Consider the following 25,019-nt stretch of genomic DNA (forward strand, 5'->3'; position numbering starts at 1 on the left):
GCAAATGACTTATCTGTGCAGTGTTCAATCCGAGGATGTGAATTGTGGCCAGTGGTGTTCTGCCGTGTTGGCTTTTTGTTCAGTAATCAAATAAATAAAGCCGTTTTATATGGAGAAAAAAAAAATATATATATATATATATATATGTTCTATTTATAGATTGTTTAAAAGACTGAATTATATGTATTTCTATTGTCAACTATTTTTAATAATTTAATGTAATGTTCTTTCCTGTAGGGTTTAATTTAAAGTCTCTTTTTCTATTATTCTCTAAGGAGGATGTTGTAGTGCTAGTGGTTGGCCATGTGTGGTAGCGCTTTTGGGCAACAGTAACTTACTTTTGTGAAGTTGGCTCAACCGCTTTTTCAGTGAGTGAAGACATGTTAGCTCTACACTTCTGAGTAACTTTACACTTCGATATTGTGAACAGCCAAAAGTAATAAAGTTACTCAGAAGTGTAAGTGTAAATTACCTGCATAAATTACTCACAAGTGAATAGCCCTGTTAGTCTTCAACTGCTGAAAAAGCTTCTTCTGGCCACTCCTGCAGTCCGTGGCTCCTCAGCCTTCTGGGCACCAGGCCCCTCATTATGAGTCTGGTGGTCCTGGGACCGCCAGACTCGTGCTGGAGGTTGGCCCGCCACATTAAGACCGCGGCGGAGTTGCCATGGTCCGACCGCCGGCACCCCCAGGGTGCCATCGGTCTTAATCCACCAGAGCAGCAAGCAGAGCTGCCTTCCGGATTACGAGTCCCCTCTCTGTCAGCTTTTGCATGGCAGTTCCACTGCCGTGCAAAGGCTGAACGAGATGGGGTACCCGGTGCCCCTTCACACTTTTCACTGCCCGCATTATGGGCAGTGAAAAGTGCGATGGGTGCTATTGCACCCGACATACCGCAACACTGCCGCCAGCTTGTAATCAATTTGTTGGTCTGTTTCCCGCTGGCCCAGCGGAAAACTCATAATACGGCCAGCAGGCGGAAATCCGGAGTGGCAGTTTACCGTCCGAAAGAGCAAACTCAAAATGAGGCCCCAGGTCTCTCTCCCGCCAGGTTTCCAGCAGGATCTGGTCCTCTTCAGTCAGCTCTGCCCTTTTGGAGTCACAAGTCCTTCTGTTTTTGTTTCCCTGAAGCAGTTAAACAGGAGCCCAACCATTTCACTCTTGGACAGTAGTTCCAGTCCTTGGGTGCCAGCTATCATCTGTATTCAGGAGTCCTTATGTTTTTGTGTAAGTCCTCTTCTTCCAACATGGCCTTCTTCTTCAGATGGAGTCTTCCTAGGTCCATTAATGTTCAGAGCAGGTGGTGGCTGAGATGCTAGATTTATCGTTTGGACTAGCCACTGACTGGAGAAAATCTATCACTCAATCCTAACTATGTTCTCACAGTACTCACCATCTTTTACCGTACTTGCTCTTTGCCGTACTGTAAAATGATCCATAATTCCCTGTTTCAAAATGACAGGACCTAGCTGCCACGAGGCAGGCAGGCCTGGCTTCAGCTTCTTGGCCACTCCCCTAACTGACAGGGCCAAAACTGGTTTTCCCACTTACAGTGGCTGGCACCTGACTGTCTACGAGGGTCCTACGGGTGAATACGAGAATCCCTCCCTGGTTTCGCCAAGTCAAATGAGGTAGAGTTAAAGCTGCTCTTTGTTCTGCCAACTGCATGTCCACTCCTAGATAGTTAATCCCACTAAGTGGTCAGCAGTTAAAACCCACTGTCTTTTTCTAGGCAAGTCTTTGTCCTCTGCGACAGAGTCATTAGCTCCCCCATCCAAGGATGTGTACTCCAACTCAAGAGGTCTAATAAGTGGCATGAGTGGTTTTATGCCACTCCTGGCTCAGGCAGCATAAAGTACATTTTTACACAGTTTCTTTTATGTTTAAGTTATCAAAAGTCCGATTTTTCTTTTAATTCCGATTTTAAAAACTAAGCAGGAAATACCCTTGAAGATTTTTTCTCACACCTTGCTAAGCAAAAGTGGAAAATAGAGATTTTAATTCCACATAGACCTGTTAAAGAAACGTTTAGCCAGGCCTACAAGTGAAATAGCTTTTTGGTTTAACTGTGCACTAGCCCCAGTAGGTAGTGTGCCTTAGTTTTAGGCAGGTGTGAGATACTATATTGTCCTGTATAATTGTAGTCTACCCCACTCAACAACAGAGGGAACAATGTTGACACCAGACGTTGACCAGAATACCAGCACCAGAGATCATGGGGACACCTGCATTAACAACTATACAAACAATAATGGACAAACAATTAAGATACACCCATAAGCAAAAGGGCAGGGAACTTGAAAGGAAGAACACAACAAAAGTGTTGGGACCCAAGGCTGAGTAGACACTCTTTACAGTAGCAGAAAGACAATACTGCTACAGAATGTTTCCAAGCACAGCGCTATGTATGAAGTGGTGTTAAATACTCTTTGCTTATAATGACCCGGAAATCATTTTCATACTAGGAGGTTCCAACAGTGGTTGGAGATCTAGCTGTTTTTTACACGTCCTTGTCCAGACTTCCTTAGCCTCCAACCCCTGTCTAGTCTGTATCAGGTAACCCCAATCCTGTCTGTATATGGTAACTCTGTAATTCCCCCAGGCAATAACGCAATGCCTGCTCTCTCTTTCTAAGTGAGGCACCAAGTAATCTTTTCTGCTCGCCTCTGTGCTAAACTCATAATGCCCTGTGCCATCCCAAGCTCCACCGCATAGGGAGGTGTAAACTGTAGACCAGCCCAGGGAGCTGTGCGCCCCTTCCCCTGTGAATGTTGTATAACGGTACATGCCCATGGGTTTGTGTGGCAAAGTGCTTGTCCTTTCTTCCTTTGAAACGTATATTACTTATAAACAAAGGCAAATATTTCCCATGGCAGAAAGTAGTGAGTTTCCCTACCAGAAATGATAAAGAGTAGAGAAAACTGATGTGTGGTGCTTTTGGTTATTTTTAACAGCAGATTTCTCCAACGATCTGCTAAATGGCAGTAGAAGAATCAGGATGCCATATACTGTCATGTTGCCAACAGTGACATATATTTGCAATGCTGATAGCCTTAAAACCTCAACAGATACTTATTAGTCATAGGAATAATTTGCATACGAGATTGAATTCTGTGTGAAATTTTGTATTGAGATTTTGAGAAATAATTTTGAGAATTAATGTGCTTAGCATAGACATGTAGAAATACAACATAAGAATGGACACAAATCAATTTTACTTATCTAATTCGGCTGAATGAAGATAATTTTCACGGTTAAGAATTCCCTTGACACATTATATCAATAAAATCTAAAAAATGGACACAGCCAAGAAACAAAAAAAACACACATCCACACCATGCCCCCTACCCTGAGTGTACAAGCATTTCTTAAATACGATGTCCAAAAAGAAAATCTTATGGAAGAAACATTGATAAAATAGAGCCAAGAAAGGATTAATACAAAATGAAACCCACACTCCAATTGAATAGCACTAAGTGGGGGCCTGTCAGCATTCGTAAAATATATGGAAAAAAATAAGAGGGTTATGAGAACATCAAGAAGGGTTGATGTCATCTTTGGTGTTTTCCAGAAACTCATGTTGTATTGCAGCCCAATATGTTGCAACGGGCCAACTATGTAGGCCCCTTGTCCCTTTTCTAGGGAGAACTGAGCTCTCCACCTAAGTCCAGTTAACTTCTGTTCTCCCAGCTGATAACAAGGGAGGGTGGGGGAATTGACCATGCTGTACCATATAGGAGCTGTTACCTCTCTGAAGGAAACACTGTTTTACCAGTTCCTGGAAACTAAGAAGTGAGTCACTGGTGAATAGGCCCCCAATTACACTAATACCCACTTCATCCCATGACGATAGTACTCTAGTTGTAATCAAGTCTCACCGTTGGGGAAACATTTGAATGGAATAGCTGGGTAACAGGGCTTGGTTAATTCTGAGTAGGAGAAACAGCATTTTAGATAACCAAGAGCAGATGGTTACCAGGGCTAATGGCCATTGGAACCAGGGCCTTAAGAAGAGCCCCCTCCTGGATTTGAGTTTGAGTGAGCCTTGTCTCTCAGAGAGGGTGACCAGCCAGCCAGTAAGCCACCCACTGGAGTTGTGCAGAGTGATGATAGCCTAAAAAGACTGTGGCGCCCAGACAACTACCTGAAGTTGAGAGCTTGCATTTGACTAGTGCTGTGTGCTTCCTACCTGATTCCCAAATTAAATCATTCAGTAGGGAATTAAACTCTTGAAACTTTTTCAACAAAACCTGGATTGGGAAATTGGCAAGATAATGAAAAAGGTGAGAGAGCATCATCGTTTTGGACAAGATTATCTGGCTCATCACAGACAAAAGGGAAGTCCAAAAGGAGACAGGTGACCATAACAAGCCAACAGTCTTCACCAGATTGCCCTCCAATAGGTCTGCGTGTGCATGGGAGATTTGAATGCCCAAATAATGGAACATGTGAGGAGCCCAAGTTAGCTAGGGCTGTGTTACTTTGTTGAACCTCTCTTCTAGGCAAGGAACTCATGAAAAGAGAATGCTAGGGGCATATTATTTTTAATTTTGAGACCTGAATACTCCTTTAGAGTATCTGTCAGTGATTCCAGGGTGGTGTTAATGTCAAGCACATAAAGTATAATGTTGTCTGCTTAAAGAGAGACAGAGTGGCTCACTCACCTCAGTAGAATATCCCAAATAATAACTACTGTAACTACAAGTACTGGAGCTAATAATAAGGGAGACAGTGGACAACCCTGCCTTGTTCCTCCAGGCACTGGGTACAAGTCAGAGAAATGATGTCAGATTCTGGTTTTGGCTGTAGCTTTATCATATAAAAACTTAATTTATTGCATTAGTTGAGGGACAAAGCCAAACTTTGTTTCATATAAAACATATACTTCTAGATTAGGGTTTCAAATACTGACCCTAGATCTAGAGCAAGGTAGGCCCCGTGGGGCCTAAGATGAGAAGCGCCCTCCACACAGAATTAGAACCTTCTGATATTTAAAGAAGCATTAGCTCTGGGGATGAATCCATTTTGGTCCAGATAAACCAGGCCTGGCAGGGTTAGGAGCAGTCACTCCACAAGTATTTTACTTAAGATTTTGGGGGTTATTCTAACTTTGGAGGAGTGTTAATCCGTCCCAAAAGTGACGGTAAAGTGACGGATATACCACCAGCCGTATTACGAGTTCCATAGGATATAATGGACTCGTAATACTGCTGGTGGTAAATCCGTCACTTTTCCGTCACTTTTGGGACGGATTAACACCTCCTCCAAAGTTAGAATAACCCCCTTTATGTTTTAAATTGGGTAATGAGATTGGTTGATAAGAGAAGAGGGATGACAACTGACGTCTCAACTTTAATATTGGGTTGCGGATTGCCTCATTTGTGAGAGACGGTGCAGATTGCCTCATTTGGGAGAGACGGAAGGTAACCCAGGCGTTTGTCACCCTCAAAGATGCTGCAATTGGGAGAACAAAGGGGACTCAAAAGTGGCACAAAATTTGATGGGCAAGTTGTCGGAATCCAGTGTTTTCACCTCAGATAGAATGTCAATAGTGTGTTGGATTTCGATTTCATGCTCTGATATTGGGGCCTTAAGACTAAGAATGAGGGCCTAAGGGAACTAAAACCCAACAAGAACCTCCGGAGATTCTTCCCACTGGGATCAGCCCCTTTTGCATACAAAACAACATGGCAGGATCCTAAGGGGGAGCTTATATTCCTTTGAGTATGGACCAGAGTGCCATGTTAATCAACAATGAGAAGTATGGAGGCCTCCGAATGCTGCGTTCTGATGAGTCACATTTTCTGGCTTTGTCTGCTTCTGAGTGGAGTTTCGCTGTGTATGGCGCCATTCACAGCGAGGGGCTGGCCACCTGCTGGAGGTTGGTTGCCTGTGGGGAAATGGCCACCCACTGGGGTTTAGGCACTGTAAGCCCTGTGCTCAACCCCTTGCTGCACATGGCCAAAGGCCAGGCCAGGGTGTGCGGCCAATGGCAGGGGGCTGGGCACAGGGAAAAAGGGTGGGCCACGCGGCCAACCCTCCCATGCCATGACAGCTAGAGCCATGCGCAGATGGGAGATTGGTCCCGTGGGGGGATTAGAGACACGGGTATACAAGGCCCTCCTATGACCAAAGACCAGAATGTTCTTCTACATTTATAGCCGCTGTAGAAGGCTATTGTACCCTTTAGAGCTCCAGTCTCTTGTTATAGGTTGTTGCTTTTAACTCAGGCCTATAACAGTAGAGTGGACATTTAATGGACACTATAGCCTGCTCTGGCGTCTTAAAAGGATATCTTAACATTATTAGATAGCCACAACAATTTAAATAAATTCACTTCCATCTTTTAGCTGTTAAAGTTCTATGAGTATTTTTTCATTTTCTTTTAGCGATGCAACTAAAACATGAAAAAGTGGCATTAAAACTTTAATCCAACTAAGAAAAAAAAGCTACTTTTTTGCACACGTACTTATGTGTAGTCAAGAGCTGGCCACTGATCGTGGCACTTTGGTATGCTGCTCATATAAATGTCTTACAATCCATGCAGAAAAGGGCAATTCAGTCATATTGGCAGTTCCGATCACGTGCAAGGGTGGCTGCAGCATTTAGAGAATCACTGCCACTTGGCTGCACACTGTGCACTGGAGCATGTGATGTTGAATCTTCTTCCTTCTACCTCTTCTTCTTTGCAGCTCTGTGCTGCATTTTTTGTCATCCCTTCAAGTGCTTTAACATCTCACAGGTACAGAAAGAATACTTCTTTCCAGTAGTTCTGCAAAGCTGCAAGCTGCATAGGCTGCAGGCCACCACCTCCTCAGGCACTTTCTTTTCACCTAGTGGTCACCCACTTGCTCTTCTTCATTATCCGAGTGATGTTCTGGGTCTTGCCCTCCAGGTGCCATTTTGTTCTCCTTGAAACCCCCAACATTTTCCAAAAGTCAAAAAAGGCAGCAAACATTGGACAAAGTTTTAACAGTGTGAATGGACACTCCCTCATAATAGTAAGAGTGTTTGATTACACATCAAATAATTACATTAGGCAATGAGATGTTTTTTCTCTGTCTGTCACAGATACAGCAGTACTGTTTTCCTGCACTGAGGTGCCATGACACCTAAAAATGCAGAAATGTAATCAAAACCTTCCAGATACTTTTCTAGTGTGGGCCTGTGAAGAAACCTTTAGGTTCAAAGTTAAAAAAATGACCCCTCCATAGTAAAACAAAACTAACTAAACTCAAGATCAGGAACAAGATGTTTAACCCACGTGGTGTTCCTACGAGGCCCCCTCATTGGTTCATGGCTCCATGGGTCCTGCTGGAGAAATGTGGTACCTTATGGAAGCTAAAAAAAAAACCACAATATAAAAAAAATGAAAACAGACATTTGATCTCCCACACAGGAGACACTACTCAAAAAAGCCCCGACCCTATAGAAAAAAACACATGATTTTGCTAACCACCATTACTAAATTGGTGATTAACAGAGACATTTTGCAGTAAATGCAAACTGAAGCCAACGTAGACTCAGACAAAACTGGACACCAGCAAACACCAAGTACATAAACCATCAATCCTAAGAAAGGTACACCACCTGAAGATGATGACAGAAGTATTCTCCTAAGCACTTCTGCTGCACCACAACAATTAGTCCGTGAAGGAATCATAGGAGTGGCAGTTTTTCCATATTCCAGCTGATGAAAACAAAGCAAGTGCACAGGAGGCTGCATACACTTTTGTGCTAGAAAGTGCTGTATCGAGGGTTTTCTGGATAGCATTCAATGCAAACCACTAGAATGTGGAAGCACCTGATGGCTATGCACTCAAACAGTATAGCGAATGTAGAGAAACCAACAGATAGAAAGAAAAACAACTGCTCCTCAGAAAGTGTTGAAAAGAAGAGCAAGAAAATGATGACAACATGCAGCATTTGCGCATATACTTCAGGCACTGTGCTGAAGTTGTTACATGTGCTGAAGTTAATAAAATAGTGTATACAAAGGCTATGGAACAGCATCTTCAAACAGAAGACAAAGACTTCTGTAAAAAAAAGGAAGTAATTAAAAGAATTTTAGAACAATATAAAACAAATTACAAAAATAGTAGTGAAAAACTGGAAAAAAGTGAAAAACAAAAATAGTTTAAAACAATATCGGAAGAAATTAATTGAAAACTGAAAAGCATGTGAAAAACAAAAAAGTAAAACACATATATATTTACACACTAAAAGAAACCCAAAGGTTAGGGGGACGTTATAGTTAGGTTCAGAATTTACACACACAAAAGAAAATGAGACACTTTCCTGTAACTACAGTTCTCCAGTATTGGTAATTTTCATAGATTCACATGCTTGAATCATTCCACGTCGTCAAAGTGGGAGTCCCAGGGTATCATCAAAAAGCAGTATAAACTTTACATAGAAAACATTGCTAAAGTGCATTCTTTTTCACAGCTTGTTTACATCATTAGAAAAGATCAAAATTCCAGCCAATCAGGCGACAGTGCCCTTTAAAACCCTCACCACAGAATATCCAATCTCTCATATTTTCCAAGTGAGATAAATAACGAGAAGACATAAGGGGAGCCTCCATATCAGGGGTCTTCAAACTAGGGGGCGGTCCCCTCTAGGGGGCCTCAAGTGATCCCAGCGGGGCACCAGGCTCCAGCCAATAGAAACAGTATACTGATAACAGGATTTTGTTTTAGTGGGCGGCAGTAAGCCCCTCTGTAATGGGCCATCACTAACATCTTTTGTCATTTATATCCTGGGTGGCAGAAGGTGTCGAAAGGGAAGGGACTTTAAATATTCTTCAAACTCCTCACCTACATTTCTAAAAATCACACTGTGGATACTTTTACATGTTAGTAAAGCCTGCCTGACCAGAGTAATATGTTTGGCAATCATGTATTTGATTGCAATTTTAAATCAGTAACATAACTTAACTGCAATGGTTAAATAAGTCTAGATATATATAAACATTGGCAGTTTAATTAAAAAAATTGTGAAGAATTTTGAGGGGGGCCCGATGATTTATTTTTCACGGGGGAAGTTAAGGAGGTGTGTGAGGACGGGGGGTGCTGCATTAAGTAGTTTGAAAACCACTGCACGGGGAGGTGTGTGGGTAACATGTGAATCTATGTAAGAAACCAATACTGGAGAAATGTAGATACAGGTAGGTAACTCATTTTTTTCTCCAGTATTGAATCTTTCATAGATTCACATGATTGCCTCAGAAAAGCAAGCAGTTTTGCAATAGTTACATATTATGATCCTATTACCCTTGTGGATGGTGGGTTGAAAAATAAAATAAATTATAATACAAATGTTGTAATGTACCAACATGGACATATAGGCCCTCATTACAACCCTGGCGGTCCAAGACCGCCAGGGCTGTTTTGACGGAAGCACCGCCAACAGGCTGGCGGTGCTTCCTTGTGTATTACGACCGCGGCAGTAGCGCCGCAGTCGCACCGCCGGGGCCAGCGGTTTTTCGCCACAATGGCCCCGGCGGTTGTAATACGAGTCCCCCTCCCGCCAGCCTTTTCCTGGCGGTTCAGGCTGGCGGAAAGGGGAGTCGCGGGGCCCCTGCACTGCCCATGCCACCGGCATGGGCAGTGCAGGGGCCCCCTGACAGGGCCCCATGGAGCTTTTCACGGTCTGCATAGCAGACAGTGAAAAGCGCGACGAGTGCAACTGCACCCGTCGCACAGCCGCAACACTGCCGGCTCCATTACTGAAGATCCTTGTATGCAAGGTATGGAGGCCTGGAGAGTGAGAAAGATGGCCTTGAGTCCCAGACGGTCTATATGCATGGACCTTTGGAAGGTAGACCATTTTCCTTGGATTTGCGGGTCCTGGAGATGACTGCCCCAACCTTTTAGGGAGGCATCTATTGTTATGGTTACGTTTGGTGTTAACAGCAAAAACATGAGGCCCTTGGAGCTGTGAGGAGTGTGAGACCACCACTCCAAAGCTTGAACCATTCTTGGAGTTATTTTGATGAGTTCATTGAATTACCCTTCTGAATTGATTCATTGGTATTGTAGGTCCTCCTGCAAAATTCCATCTTCAGGTGAGCTACAGGGACAAGATTTACTGCAGAGGACATCATCCCTAGCAATGACTTGTACAGACACACTGAAGCCAACTTTCTTCTGGAAATTATGAGGTCCAGCTGAGTCAATTTTTGCTACCTTTCTAGGGAAATAAATGCTTTGTCCTGTCTGGTATATATGATGGAGCCTAGAAATGTTATCTTTTGTAGTGAAACAGTAGATAACTTTTCAAGGTTTAGTGTGGGTCCCAATTTCTGAAACAGTGTAATGCAATCCTTTGTACCTTGGATGTCTGCCTAGGTGTTTGCATTTTTAGAAGCCAGTCGTCCAGGTAGGGGAATACCTGGTGACCGTGTTTCTTGAGAAGAGCTGCAACTGGGGCCAGGCATTCGGGAAAAATGCGGGGTGCTTATTTGAGGCCAAATGGAAGGACCTTGAACTGGTAATGGGTGCCAGCTACAGTGAAGCAAAGGTATTTGTGATGTCTAGGGTGTGTGGGAATGTGGAAATATGCATGGTCAGGAGACGCAGGATATCCATTAGGGTGACCATGCAGAATGATTACTTTCTGAGAAATGTGTTGAGTTTTCTGAGGTCCAGAATGGGTCTCCACTCTCCTGACTTCTTTCTTACGAGTTAAAAACAAGAGTAGAAACCTGTGCCCTTCTAGTTGAATGGTACTCTCTTGATCGCTCCCTTTTCGAGCATGATGAGGGCTTCTTTCCACAATCGGTGAAGATGGGGTGAGGGGCACCTTCTGGTGACATATCTGGCGGTCTCTGTATAAAGTCTAGGATATGACCATAGTTGACCACATCTAGTACCGACTTGTCTGTAGTTATTTCCTGCCATTGGTGAAGATGGTTTGAGATGTTTGCACCCAAGGTGATGGATTCGGTTGAGATCATTGTTTACGAGTGGCGTCCTTGGACTTGGTGGGTTAAGCCGCACTGCCTTCTTTGTGTAAGCCGCTGGTGGTAGAGGACGGTACGGTTGCTGTTGATTAGCAGGTCTAGACTGGGACTGAAAGGGCTGGTATTGATGGTAACATTGGTAACCTCCTCTGTTGGTAGAAAAACCTCTATTGCGTGCTCCTCGAAAAGGGAAATTTATGGCACTGCAATGTGGCCAATGATTTTGCAGTGCCTGTATCAGTTTTAGTGGCAAGTAGGGCATCATTTATTTGTTTTCCAAATAGTGTCTCACCATCATATGCAATGTTGAGGATTTTTTATTGTATTTCTGGCCTAAAGGATGTAGATTTTAGCCAGTCTTGCCTCACCTCCGTAAGACTGCTGCTCCTAATAATTGTCAGAATCCCGTGGAGATGATATCTATCGCACTGTCTATAATTTCAGAGGCTGTGCGCTCCCTTTTTTGTAGTATTTTCCGTGCTTCTGACTTCTTGTCTTCAGCTAAGCTAAAATGAGAGCATATTTTCTGTAAATTCACACTATCTTTCTCAGCCATATGAGAATGAAGTCTGGCGGGGGCACCATTTATAGTTACCTTAGGGCACAAGTTATAGTTACTTGAGATAACTCTACCAATAACAGGTGAAATTCTATGGTTTTGTACATTTAAAATGTGAGCCTAACTATAATGTCACTGTAACCTTTGTTTTTTTAAGTGAAACCATATATATATACATATACATACACACCTAAACACTTAATACCTACCTGTAAAACCTTTACAATAAATATGTCTTTACCATTCATTCCTTTACAACGAAATTTGTTGTAATGGCATGCGTGGTAAAATCATATTCATTGGAAAGGTATGCGTGGTAATGTAGTATGCGTGGTAATGTTGCGTGTGTGGTTAAGCCTGTGTGGTAATGGCATTCGGGGTTCAGCCTTCGTTGTAGAGGCTATCTCCCCTACAGCACTAACCATAATTTCTATGACAAAATGAACGCCCTCATTTTATTCCTTTCTAAATTAAATGTTTTAAGTTTTACCAGTTTGACTCAATCAAGATGGCTTCAGGTGTGCATCACTTTTATCATAAGTAAGACTGTTAGCTTTCTAGTTGTTCGTCAGAACACTCTGGGAGGTTGCAGCAGAACACAAGGGAATCAACTGACAGCCAGCTCTTTTTAGAAGTACATCTTTTACTGAGAATGCCAGACTTCATTCTCATATGGCTGTGAAAGGTAGTGTGAATTTACACAAAATATGCTCTCATTTTAGCTTCTGGAGTACCTTTCATCACCTCTGTGAGAAACTCGTGAGAAACAGTTTTCTCTCAAACATGATTCATGAAATCCCAGCAGGGTGAAATCACCTTAGAGCACACCACAATTGATCAAATTATTATGATCCCATCAACAAATGATTTATATTGTAGTTAAAATGTGTTATCACCATTTCACGTTCTCCTTTTTGTGACCCTCAAAACTTGCCATTCACTACAATGCATTTCAATAGGGTTCTACCATGTATATTGGTCCCAAGATGGCTGCCATCACTTTCTGGATGAAGTGCTGACAGCCGGTCAGTTCTCTCCATGAGATCTGTGCACCCAGAAATGCAAGTTTGGTTTTCCTTTAATAGCTCAAAACCTACTGAATGTATTTACACCAAATAAGAAAAAGCATGATCTGCGGACCAAAGGCTAGCTTTCTGTCACATTTGGTGTAATTCCACCCAGCAGTTCGGGCTATAGTGTTCAAACCTCCAATGGGAATTAACATGAGGAACACACTTCTTTTTACCCCTCCCCCCTTTTTGCTTGGCCCGGGCTTGACAGATCACTCTGAAAATTTCCATGCGGAACAAGAATCACAGCCACACATACAATAAGTGGTTTGGTGTCAGATTAACACATTGCTTCCTTTACATTGATACGTTGTTAACAGATGTTAGTAAATATCGTTAATAAATGCTCTATGATGACGGGAGGCCCACAAAAAAAGACCCAGTGGAAGTGAGTACTAAAGCAGTGTGTCTGGACCTTTGAAAGCGAGTGGTGGTGGTGATCCTCCTGCACATTTTTCTTGCAAATAGAAATGCAAAGCAGAACAACTAGGTCAGATTCTTCATTATCAGGGATCAGGTAGGCATTTCACAAATTCTACAACAGCCTACTTTTTTTATTAATGCCTAAGGCTTAATGAAAAGTTTTACAAGCCATGTTCAGTACTAGTGGAATGCAATTAAAATTTTTGCTAGTTGAATGGAAATATACTCCTCACGTCTCCTGTGTTATTAGTTGAACGTTTTTGTAAGCACAGGGACAGCATCCGAGACCCTTCAGCAGTAATGGACGAAATGCCATGAGTGATATACTTCAGAATACACAATGTAACGAATCAAATTCTTCTCTGGAACAACTTCTATAAGGGCAAAAGGGTAGCCACAGAAATCTGCAGCCCGTCCGGTGTCCTACCCAGCCAGTTTATTCGGTTTATTTTATCACCTCAACCAAAATGGAACACACAGAAAGGCTTCTTTCTTCATGAGGCTTAAATATTGGGACAGCTAGCTCGCACTCAGTTTAAAGCCTCAATGGGAAAAACATGTAAACGCAATGCGCTGTTTTTTTCACTGCAAGCTTTCTCTTCATTCTTCTGGATCAAGGCTGCGGTCAAACCACTTGTTGACTCTTAAAAGACAGTCCCAATGACACAAGAACTGGCAGTCTCGGAACCGAGCAAATGCATTCATCTGTCTTGGGGAAGGAGCAAAACAGAACACAGTGGTGCTAGCTGTATAGAAAGCTGTGCCACTGCCCAGACCGAACAGAAATGGAATGAAAACTCACATCATCATCCAAGTGCGCAAAGTATTACACAAGCTCACAGGCTTATGCGCAGGAGGCACAGTAAGACAAACACTACAAGTGAAATAAGAGATCTGCCATCAAGAGCTGTAGGGCTGGGTCAGTGACCCTTGTCAGGGGAAACAATGACTACGTGGATTTAGGTCCAGGACTCAGAAGCACGGGGGCACAACGTACAGCACAACTCAAACACTGGGCATCCATGATTAAAGGAGCCATCATAAACATTTAAAATGTGAAAAACGCTCGTTAGCAGATAAGTATTATCCATCACACTACTGATTACAGTTCCTCACTCGCGTTATTCTTGCGATAACCAGTTACTGTACATACATATCTTGACAAGCCACTGATCAGCTCACTTCGTAGAGGGTGAGATTTCAGCTGTTCCAGATACACACAAATGTATATTCTCGTCAGACATAAGAAACTAAAGTCATGTATTTAGAGACCACTTCATATGTTAACAAGGGCACTGTAGAATGTAAAATTGTTAGTAAGTACTGCTAATGGTTTTACGTTTAGCCACATTTTGGATTAACTGAATCGCATTTCCCGAAAACGGTCTGACCATGGGCATTCAATACCTGTGGGCTACGTCTTGCCTATGCATGAAACGGAGACAAAAACTAATTCCTACCACAGGAATCCACCAGCCTCAAATCACAGTACACATCATTCAGCTAGTATGTTTACTAAGCCCACAACCACCTTGGAGCAGAAATTGTGACAGTAAGATATACTTACAGGAGTTCAGCGGCTATCACTGCCCGGGTGCCTCGGTCCCAGCCTACTGCAGATGTTCACCAGGCCCGGGAGCAGGGAGAGGCTGCATTTGGACTGCAAATCACCAAAATAAAAGGATACCATCAAAGGAGAGTCAAGGCAGCGTGTAGAAAAGCCCCCTTCTGGCCCCACCAACACCCAATTTACCGTGCACCCCTCCAACCCTCCCGCTCCCAAGTACAATTAAAAGAGGATAGTGCAGCATCCACATGAATGAGCAGGGGTGTTGCTGTGTACCCCCTTCCCTTTGGATGAGTCTCTCGTTCAAGCCCAGTGAGATACAGTCATCCACAATGGGGTTCCTGTGTGGTCTTGAAGGTGACCCTCTGCCCTGGCGCTTGGGGTGGAAAGCTTTGGCGCAGAGGAGAGCAGGGGACAGGCTATATGCAAAGTACACATACTTCAGCTTCACTTCCCAACTCGCAACAACAGGCAGAGGGATGAGATGGAAACAGCGGCCTCCTAGGAAGTGTTTACCCAACACACAGCTTTCATTCTATGGTACTTCTTCTAGGTGTTTCATGCAGCGTAAACCTAACTCCAGAGAGGAGATGTGCAATGTGCAGGGCATATTTCTTTATTGTTAGTGGAATCGCCTGAACTTTCAATGTTGAATATGATAATAACAAATACGTTTATTTAGCGTTTGCTAGTACACTTCCTGTTTCTAAGCGCTGTAATTAACACAGGTTACTATTACTTAATTTGATAAAACTCAACTGGTCTTCAAAGGATAAACGCTTAAGTAGATCTTGCCATGGTTTGAACCCATTATTTTAATATCACCAGTTATATGAGAGACAAGTGTTTAGCTTACTGAGCCCTCCTGGCGCTATACCTAGAGCAACACCCGGTGTGGGTCCATGTGACTTAAAGTTTGGTAAAGGTCTGGTTTCTTTGAGGTGTATCTTCTATTTGTTTTTGAGAGTATAAGTTGTTCTGTGATATACATGGAGGCACAAACAGAAAAAGTGCTTGCAGAAATCCATATGCATACAGCCCATAGCCAGAAGTAAACATAAATACTTAGATAAAACAAATGCAGATACAAGCAGTCAAACACCACACACACGGACACAGGTGGAAACTGGTTAAGTTAGATGGACTGATTGCTGTGTGGGTATATAAAAGGATGAATAGACAGATGCCGAAGACGCAGACTATGAATGATATGCAGACAAGTGATAGACTTAGGGATGGGTTTATGGAGTAAAGGTCCGAATAGATGTATGCGGAGGGGTAGATAACTCTATTTATTGAAGAATGAACAGGTGAGTGCATGTGTACTTAAGTGTGAATACAAGGGTGGATGGGCAGATGACTTTGGGCAGGTAGATCGGTGCACCAGTGAGGGAAGCAGGATGCAAGTATGTTGGTACATAGAATAAGTAAGCGCCTTATTTAGAGTTTGGCAGGCTGAATACTCTGTCACCAACGTGATGGGTGTCCCGTCCGTCGTATTACAAGTGCAGTATAGCCTGAGGCACTTGTAATGCCGCGGAAAGGATATGATAGCCACCAGGTTTTGACAGAGTATCTTGACCGCCAAAGGTAAGGCCTCAAGTAATTTTCGTTTCCACTGACTTTCTAGCGGGTAATGGATATTTTATGAACAAGAACTTCAAATGTGCTTTGACACCTAGTTTGACAAACACGAGATTACCACGTGCATCACTAGCCAGGAGGAAAGAACTCCAGCTGTGCTCTAGGAGGTGTGGTTCTCTGAGGGTTAGGGGTCAGCCAGGACGGGGGGCAGGCGGCGCTCATGTGACGACCCACAGCAGAAGAAACGCTGCTGCAGATAAACCTGAAAACAATGCGTCTCTAGGTAATGTCTCCAAGAGGATAAATTATGACAATTTATGCATTTTCTTAACAGGTTTAAGTAGTACTGCTGTACCTGAGGAATTATACGTACTTCACAGATAACTCAGTTGATCACTTTACAAATCAGCCGTGAAACATAGTTTAAACAACTGGATGCTCAAAAGAAGCACTCCTCTCACTCTTCTAGGTCAGTGGTAGGTTATATGCGGCAAGGGAATATTAACTTGAAAAGAGGTGGAGAGGTGTATTTTAAAATGCGAAAATGTTAAGGGTGGCGTCGTGGGAAACAGGTAACAGGATTATGGAGAGGAGGGATTCAAACTGAGAGTTTACTTTATGCTTTTAAGCGACTCTGCCAAAAGACCAGTAAGAAAGGTAATCCAAAGAGGAAATCCATGCATACGTCTCCCCACGGTCATCAGTTTTTCGGGTATCTATTGATCGTCCAGGGATTCAGGTAAACTTTATCTTGAAATGAAACAAACATAATTCAGCTATCAGTAAGTTATTTATAAGACAGGGTACAGCATGGGAAGAGAGAGGGGACCGTGCAGGAATCTCTGGATTTTAACTAGTGGAAAAACAGTTCCTACACATGCACATCCCAGAAGTGCATTTGGACTTGCAAACCATTCTAAGAAGCTTAGGACGTTAGATGATAGATGCACTGAAGGCTCGCCCCATTTCCCGAACTCCTCTAGTTACTAGCTAACATGTGGTGAATATTCAGCTGAAGCCACAGCCTCTGCCTGGGTTGTGGCCTTTGGAGACTAAGCAGCTGACTACACTTGTCAACTGGATCTGTTGGCAAACTAGCATAAAGTAGGAACTGCTGATATAGATGAGCCATGGGTAGAACAAATCTCCGACACCCTTCTGGAACGGGTGCCCCTTCTTTCTATCGCCGTCCCTGTCAGGTAGGGTCTCCCTGCATGGTTCCCTAGTTGCCAATTACTCTTCTCCTCTAATGGCATCCTCATTGTCCTTCCTCTAATCTTGGGTTTTACCTTCTGACCTACATGCTTCATGTAAAGGGAAGCCTGATAGTCTGGGTCCTCTAATATCCTACTCAGTGCTTCAACCACCAAGAAGCAATGTCATCAATAAACTGTGAAGGCCTATCTCCTTTCACTGTGTCCTTTAGTATCACGCAACAAGATGAGTTACTATAATCCTGTCATGGGTATAGTAAGACAATCTGATTGGAGAGGGGAAGGAATGAAGACCTTGTGAAAGGTTTTATTTTCTATGTCTAGGGGAATTTCAGGTGGTAGTTGCTAGTCCTAGTGAAGAAGTGATTCTGGGCAAAAAGCATTCTGAATTTTGTTACTTCCAGTTTTACACAGTTATGGTTTCTAAGGACTCGTTGGCTACGTTACAGAGATCATATCAGACAGATATGGGCATTTTTTCAAGCAAATGGTTTTATGTGTGAAATAACAACACTTGAAATTGATCTTTAATTTTATTGGAAGCAAACTGGGTGACGAATAATGTGGGAATGTGGTCAGTTTCATTTGTGGGCATGATCAGTTGATAGCCAAATTGAGTACAGGTTGAGCTGCACACGTGAAGGCTATGGAACACTGGCTAGGATAGAATTTAAGAAGTCCAGTCTGGAGAACATATGGAACTGCTGATCACATCTGTTCTGAGAAGAATAGATGATTAATATTTTGAGTGAGGCGAAATTAGAAATTCACTGATTTGGCCACTCAGTTCATGTGCGGTGAGAGGGAGGTTGTATATTCCAGGATAAATGGAATGAATTTTAAAGTGTGAGTCACATCTTCTGATTGCAAGGGCTACGGCATCAATCATGCCCACGGGAGTGTGTGTAGAGGAGAAACTCCGTTTTTGTTGGTTGACCATAAGGGATCACTTCAGCATCCCTGAATGCAGTCCTTCAAGGCAAGTTAGAAGAGTGGAGGTATCCACAGTTGTCGATATTTGTATGTAGATCTATGTGGTGTCATCTGCATAATGGTATATGGAACTGCCTATGTTCTTTGAGCTTTCTCTAAATGGCTTCTTTTACATGTTAAAACAAACAAGGGAGAGGAGAGAGACCTGGGAGACACCACAAGACATCACCTAGATTCCTGGGATGTATATGCCAAACTTCCCACTTGTTGTCTAAGGCATATGTCAACAACAAAATATATATATATATTAAAAAAAGACATATACAAATTTAAAAAAGACTGAAATTCGCAAGTTGTTAGAATTGCAATCAATAACTCACACAGCAGTCACAGAGACCAAAACTTGCACACTAAATGCAATGCTTGTGACTTGATCATATTTATGCTAATAAGTAACACCAAAAACCACAATATAATTAGATAACAATTAGATAACAATATATACCCAAACCGATAAATAATACTACATTCATAGTAGTCTTTTTCACAGTGTTAAAGGTACTATGATCTGTAAGGTTATTTACAACATATGTGATTGTATATGTCACATCAATGGGGAGGTCACAAACATTATTTCTAGTATACAAGTTATAGTTTTCATATCTGCTGTGCAAAGTATGGATGACATGTCAAGTATGGTTGAGTGTGTGTGCACACAGTGAATGTATGGTATGTGTCGCACTGAAACTCGGTATGTAGTACAAGTATGATTGCTGTGACCCATTTTGGATGGTTGCGGAATGCATTTTGGATAGTTTCAGGTTTCAACATGACATAAGATGCAGCTCTTCAGACAGTGTAATTTTATTGCCTGCATTCCTGTGACAAGAGAGTGGAGAGTCAGACACTGAAGTGAGGCAGCATAGAGTGCCGCCTTTAGAAAGGTCTTTGAAGTCCTTGTATCAAGGCGTTGCTGATTAGTCCTTTCTGATCACTGACTTTTGGTGGGTGTTAGGAGAGAAGAGGTGAGTCAACAGATTCTGTGTCAAAGGGGAGGAAGGTTCTGGGCAGAGCTGTCCTTTTGTCTGCCCCAGATTACCACTTCAGGAAGGCTGATGCCAGGCATATGCAGAGATTTTACACTTCATTGGGCCCTTGTTTTGGATATTCCTGCTTGGAGCCAGCCTCATCACTAGCTAACTGGTGTTAGGACCATCACCTTGCACAAATACTGCATCTGTACTAAAGCCAGGAAATTACATTTGAAAGGGAGCCACCATAACTTTAGAAAGGGAACCCATATCCCCTGACTGGAAAATATGCATAAAAGTGAAACAACAGAAGAAACCAACTTCTGTGTAGTAATTCACTTGGTTCTGACCACAAGTTGAGAGAGGGTCCACTGGATACCTGCATGATTCATTTAGCGAACAATGTGAAGTGTCCTCCATCATCAACATCAGTGAGCTGTTTGGCATCTCCATTATGACCCGGGGGTCCTGGTTCTGATGCCGAACTGTGTAATGAATAGTGCCACAGCCAAAAACATCCTCAATGGCCCGGCCCAGACGCAGCAACTGCAAACCACTGATCCCAGCCTGCCATGCTACCCCAATGTTATACGGTTCCTATGAGTTTAGTAGAACTGTGTATTATGTCAACAAGAGTTTCACAATATAGAGACTTAGGCCCTCATTACGAGTCTGGTGGTCTTGAGACTGCCGCAGTCGTAGTCTGACTGCCACATTACAACCGTGGCGGCTCCAGCACGGTCGGACCGCCAACAGCTCCAGGTTGCCGCCAGCCTGGCAGTCATGGCGGTTGAAATGCGCCACAGCAGCACTGCAAGTAACGCTGCCCTCCGGATTACGAGTACCCATACCACCAGCCTTTTCATGGCAGTCCCACCGCCATGGAAAGGCTGGCAGAATGGGGGTCCCAGGGGCCCCCTGGGGGTTCCTGCACTGCCCATGCCCTTGGTATGGGCAGTGCAGGGGCAACCATGCACAGCCCGTCACGCATTCCACTGCCCCAATAGTGGCAGTGTAATGCGTGACGGGTGCTGATGCACCTGCCGCACCGCCACATTACTGCCAGCTTGATTATGAGCTGGCTGCAATGTTAAGGACCTGTCCACCACAGGGCCGGCGGGCGGAAATGCTGTTTCCGCCCACAAGCCCTGCAGTGAACACCAAACAGGGCCATGGGTGTTTGGATTGCACAGGAGTTTTCTCTGTGGTTTGAGTTTGGCGGGCGGCATCCGCCACCCGCCAAACTCATAATGAGGGCTTTAGTCTACCTATATCATCATTAAATGTTGGTTTGTATTGAAAAGCTCACTGCGCCACAACAAAACCCCTAACCTTTCCAGGGTAATAGATGTTATTGGAAACCTCAAACAAGACCACTCTGATTCCCAATGAATTTGTGAAATAGATCTAACCCTTTCATTTGTTACTCTTGATTGTCCAAGGTGTCAACTTGAAAAGATACAAAAATAAATTTTCAAATGTTTATTGAAAAGATTGTATTCTTATAATAAATCATGAGCTGTGATGAATAGGCAGATGAGACACATTGTTGTAAAAAGCATTACTAGATTGATGGAAAAACAACTGAACCATGGTAATTGTTACTAATGGTACTCTACTCCTATCTGTCACTAATACCTAAACTAAAGAGAGCATAGCTGGAGTACTCTGCTAGACCTGTTTTGCCATGGTCTATCCCAACAGTTCTAGCATACCTTGGTGTTAAGGGTCATAGAGCCGGCCTCAGTCCGTTTGAGAAAGCACCCACCAGGCTATCTTTCTTCTCTGGATGAAGGTCAGAGTCAGCAGTGCTGCTTTTCAGTAACAGTTCACAATGGTTCCATGATAACCTCAGCATGAATTGCTCTTCTTAACGAGCCTAGCATGGATGATATTCATGTAATAAAACATTGTCCTTATTGCACTGCGGCAGAGGTGCATAACAGCTTCTTCAGTTTGTCTAGAATAAAAGAGTTGCCCCCAACAAGCACAGAAAAATAAAACAAGGGTAATGTGTTCTGACTGTACAACCCCTGAACTACATGTGCAGACTACAGGACGATGAAGCCTACCAAGAATAAATGCGTGTACAGCACATTCTCGTGTTAGAGGATGTTAGACCTGACAGTCTTAGGGTCGTCACCCCTAACGTTTTGCCTGCCTCCCTCCGCTTTTTAGACACTGTTTTTGCTGGTTTTCAGACTCTGTGCACTTTACCACTGCTGACCAGTGCTAAAGTGCATATGCTCTCTCCATTTAAACATGGTAACATTTGATCATAAACACAAAGGGTATGGGGCTCACTTATATTGAGGAACCGCTGACAGGGGGTTTCGCCTGGGGCTCCTTGAACTCACTCTATGAGTTGTTGTGTTGGATGCTGTGGGGGGTTGTGTGGTGGTGGGGGGGGGTTCCTTTACAGACTAGGTGGTCTCACACACTATATAGTGTCATGCTTCATCATATGACCACTTAGCCCCACCCAGGTAGGACAGTGCCACCTGGGCGGACTCAACCTCACTGTCAAAAGAACAGGGGGGAGTGCGTAAATTCAATTTGTCTGGAAAAATATGGGATCCAGCTATACCAGGGTAGAGATAAAAACACCTAGACAGTCACCTGTGTAAGAATACAGTTTTATTAGTGGTATCTGCTGGTGTGATTAAGTGCAAGGATGGGACACCTCTGTGAGAACAAGGACTCACTGGGTCACCTATCTAAAAGTTACTGGCCAACATGTTTCTGCCCACTACAAAGAGCCAAGGAAGGTCTGGGAGCATTCTTCAGGGCCTAGGATCCCTCATAGTCATGCAATGCAAACAAAAACCTACTCCGCTAATTGGGAGTGCGGGTGAAGTAATATAGGAAAATCATATGGGGCCTACCTATGAGAAAGGAAATACCTTATTCAGGCCCAATACCTGAAGGCTACTGGCCCCAGGTCGCCAGGAGGGGGAGTGTCCCCTTATAGTCACACAAACTCCAAAGGGGGCGTTCGCTTGGCACCTATCCCGTCCCCTCACTGGACCGCTTGAGGTCCCCCACCACCACCACACAACCCCCCACAGCATCCAACACAACAACTCATAGAGTGCGTTCAAGGAGCCCCAGGCGAAACCCCATGTCAGCGGCTCCTCAAAATAAGTGAACCCCATACCCTTGGTGTTTTTGGTTCTAGTTATAGGGAGAAAGTATGAGTTGGTTCCTTCTGTTTTATTTTACTTGTTCTCTCCCTGACTCTCTGTATGTGTTTTGAGAACATTTGATCATACCCAATTAGACTATTTAATTTACTTATAAGTCCCTAGTACAGTGCACTATATGTGTCCAGGGCGTGTAGATTAAATGCTACTAGTGGGCCTGCAGCACTGATTGTGCCACCCGCTTAAGTAGCTCCTTAACCATGTCTCAAGCCTGCCATGGCAAGGCCTGTGTGTGCAGTTTCACTGCCAATTCGACTTGGCATTTAAAACTACTTGCCAAGCCTAAAACTCCCCTTTTTCTACATATAAGACACCCCTAAGGTATGCCCTTCGTAACCCATAGGCGAGGGTGCTGTGTAGGCACAAGGCAGGACATGTACCTATGTAGTTTATATGTCCTGATAGTGTAAAACTCATAAATTCGCTTTTACACTGCTGTGAGGCCTGCTCCCTTGATAGGCTAACATTGGGGCTACCCTCATGCATTGTTTTAGTGGTAGCTCCTGATCTGAAAGGAGTAGGAAGGTCATATTTAGTATGGCCAGAATGGTGATACAAAATCCTGCTGACTGGTGCAGTTGGATTTAATTTTACTTTTTTAGAAATGCCACTTTTAGAAAGTGAGTATTTCTCTGCACTTAAATCTTTCTGTGCCTTACAATCCATGTCTGGCTGGGTTTAGCTGACAGCTCCTTGTGCATTCACTCAGACACACCCCAAACACAGGATACTCAGCCTCACTTGCATACATCTGAATTTTGAATGGGTCTTGCTGGGCTGGGAGGGTGGAGGGCATGCCCTCACACAAAGGACTGCCACACCCCCTACTGGGACCATGGCAGACAGGATTGAACTGAAAGGGGACCTGGTGCACTTCTACGCCACTCTTTGAAGTCTTCCCCACTTCAAAGGCAAATTTGGGTATATAAACAGGGCCTCTGCCCTACCAACTCAGACACCTCCTGGAGAAGAAACTTGTAACCAGAACCTGCATCCTGCCAAGAAGAACTGCCTGGCTGCCCAAAGGACTCACCTGACTGCTTTCTGTAAAGGACTGCTGCATTGCTGTTGCCCTGCTGCCTTACTGCTCTTTGGCTGAGGTGAAGAAGTGCTCTCCAAGGGCTTGGATAGAGCTTGCTTCCTGTTCCCTGAAGTCTCAGGACCAAAAAGACTTCATTTCTTCAAGAAGGACTCCTTGTGCGGCAAAATTCGACGCACGCCAAACCAGAATGACGCAGTCCGACTTTGCAATGAGAAGATCCACGCAGCGCCAGCGTAGCGACCGTAAATTCAACCCACAACCCACTGGATCGATGCACAGCTGACCCGGAATGCCGCAGCCCGACTTCCAGGGAGGAATCGACGCAGCGCCTGCCGTGCGGTAGAAAATTAAAAGCAACGCCCACTGGATTGACGCAGCTCCTGTGACTTCGTCCTGCCAGCGCAGGAAATACACGCACCATCCCCGGGGCGTCTGAAAACCCCACAACCCGAAGAGAACCCACAACCGAGCGCCGGAAATCGAAGCACAGTCGTCCCTGCGTGAAAACTAAATGACACATCGCTGTGTGCCGCCCGAGAAATCGACGCACACCCCTTTGTTTCCACGCATCCCCTTCTCTGCGGTTCTTTGTGGAGATTTTTCACGCGAACCAGGTACTTTGTGCTTGAAAGAGACTTTGTTTGCTTTTAAAAGACTTAAGACACGTTATATCACTTTTCAGTGATATCTCAACATATACTTATTGCATTTTAATTGTTTTGACCTGCTTCTAAACACTGTGTGGTGTATTTTTGTGGTGCTATATGGTGTTATTGTATGATTTATTGCACAAATACTTTACACATTGCCTTCTAAGTTAAGCCTGACTGCTCAGTGCCAAGCTACCAGAGGGTGGGCACAGGATAATTTGGATTGTGTGTGACTTACCCTGAGTAGAGTGAGGGTCCTTACTTGGACAGGGGGTAACCTGACTGCCAACCAAAGACCCCATTTCTAACAGAGGAAAATATGTAAAAAGCCACCATTAGAAAAGATGTCAAGTTAAATAGGAAATCTAATATGGAAACTAAGCGCAGGACCTACAACACAGAGAGACGACTTGCCTCCACAACACTACTCCCACCGCTAGGGGACTTTATCATGTCATTCTGAAGAGTGCAGACTAAACACTGATTCCAGCCTGCTACACTGCAACTTCATGTGATCAAACAGGCGAGACTATGCACACCTCTCTTCTTCTGCTGCTGCCAAAGGTCTTTGTTGTGATACTGCGAGGAGTTTGGATGATCACTCCAGGCTAAGCAGTTCTTTGTCTTGAGGTAACAGGGTCATGCCTGCAAGACTGCATCTAGCTCTAGAACTGCACATTTCCATCCAGTGAAAGGGCTTCCTAAATTATTACCAAGATATGAGACTGAATGGACCTATGGGCCTATGGGCCATTCACTTTGGGGCAATGACTTCATA

The 25,019-nt window shown here is 43.8% G+C and overlaps 1 protein-coding gene across 6 annotated transcripts in view; it reads right to left on the minus strand.

The window, feature by feature from the left end:
- Positions 1–25,019, minus strand: part of ZBTB20 (zinc finger and BTB domain containing 20) — a 4,633,203-nt gene that overhangs the window by 205,347 nt on the left and 4,402,837 nt on the right. For all 6 annotated transcript variants that reach the window (XM_069202644.1, XM_069202647.1, XM_069202646.1 and 3 more), the window contains one exon: positions 14,585–14,677. The gene's annotated coding sequence lies outside the window, so the exon portion shown is untranslated. The remainder of the gene's footprint in view (positions 1–14,584; positions 14,678–25,019) is intronic.

The sequence above is a fragment of the Pleurodeles waltl genome, chromosome 8 (genome assembly GCF_031143425.1).
Source record: "Pleurodeles waltl isolate 20211129_DDA chromosome 8, aPleWal1.hap1.20221129, whole genome shotgun sequence".
In the NCBI taxonomy this organism is placed as follows: Eukaryota; Metazoa; Chordata; class Amphibia; order Caudata; family Salamandridae; genus Pleurodeles; species Pleurodeles waltl.